The sequence below is a fragment of the Bactrocera latifrons genome, unplaced genomic scaffold (assembly GCF_001853355.1).
Source record: "Bactrocera latifrons isolate USDA-ARS-PBARC rearing strain unplaced genomic scaffold, ASM185335v1 scaffold_565, whole genome shotgun sequence".
In the NCBI taxonomy this organism is placed as follows: Eukaryota; Metazoa; Arthropoda; class Insecta; order Diptera; family Tephritidae; genus Bactrocera; species Bactrocera latifrons.
In genome coordinates this window covers 2,343-3,494 of record NW_017537229.1, presented here as the reverse complement: position 1 = coordinate 3,494, position 1,152 = coordinate 2,343, and positions in this window count along the sequence as shown.

Genomic DNA, 1,152 nt, shown 5'->3' with positions numbered 1-1,152 from the left:
AAGCTGGAGTCCCCCAAGGTAGTGTTCTGGGACCAACGCTCTACACAGTTTTTACCGCAGACATGCCAATACTAGAAGGCGATAAATTAATAGTTGCCACCTACGCAGACGACACTGCTATACTTTCATCCTCTTACTCGGCTAGTGAAGCTGCTAAAACCGCACAAGCACAGCTAGATCAATTGCAATCCTGGCTTAGAACCTGGAACATCTCTGTAAACGCCTCAAAATCTGCTCAAATCATCTCACATTGAGAAAAGAAGAGTGCCCCAGCGTAAATCTTAATGGAGTCATAATTCCTAAATCCAATAGTGTAAGATACGTCGGATTACATTTAGATAAAAGACTTACTTGGCGTGAACATATCAGAGCCAAGGGAACACAGCTCAAAATTAAAACAAGAAAAAACTTGGCCCCAAGTCTAAACTTAGTCTGAAAAACAAAATGCTTCTCCACAAAGCTGTGTTAAAACCTGTGTGGTCTTATGGCATTCAAATTTGGGGTACTGCAAGTAAATCCAATATATATATTATTCAAAGATACCAGTCAAAAACTCTTAGACTGATTGCTAAGGCTTCGTGGTATATCAAAAATATCCATCTCCATAAGGATCTGAACACATCTACGGTGATTGACGAAATAAAAAGATACAGCTCTAAATACATCACAAGACTAAATTTCCATCCCAACACACACGCCATAAACATATTAGACAACAGTGAAGACACACGACGACTTCAAAGACTGCATCTTCTAGACTTGCCCTTTAGACCGTAAGAACTAATTAAGTAGTTAATGCAAAAATAATACTGATCACCCTTACTTTAAGGCCAAATTGCACTTAATGCATCAATGTGAATTATATCAGTCAATTACATTTACTTATTGTTTTACGACAGATTGTAAATAAAGATATGCAATATAAAAAAACAAACTTAAGTAAGAGTCTACAAATACGGAGTGAACACTTAGGCTGTTCACGATAAGGTGGTTATCGGGTTATGTGATTAAGTAAACAACAACAAAATGCGGTATGACAAAATAACCAACTTTGACCAACCCAGCCCCTTGTTTACAGATTATGTGGTTGTTTGCTTATTTCCAGTGTTAGAAAGTCCTTGGAGTTTTACTAAATGGCAGCACAAAAAATAA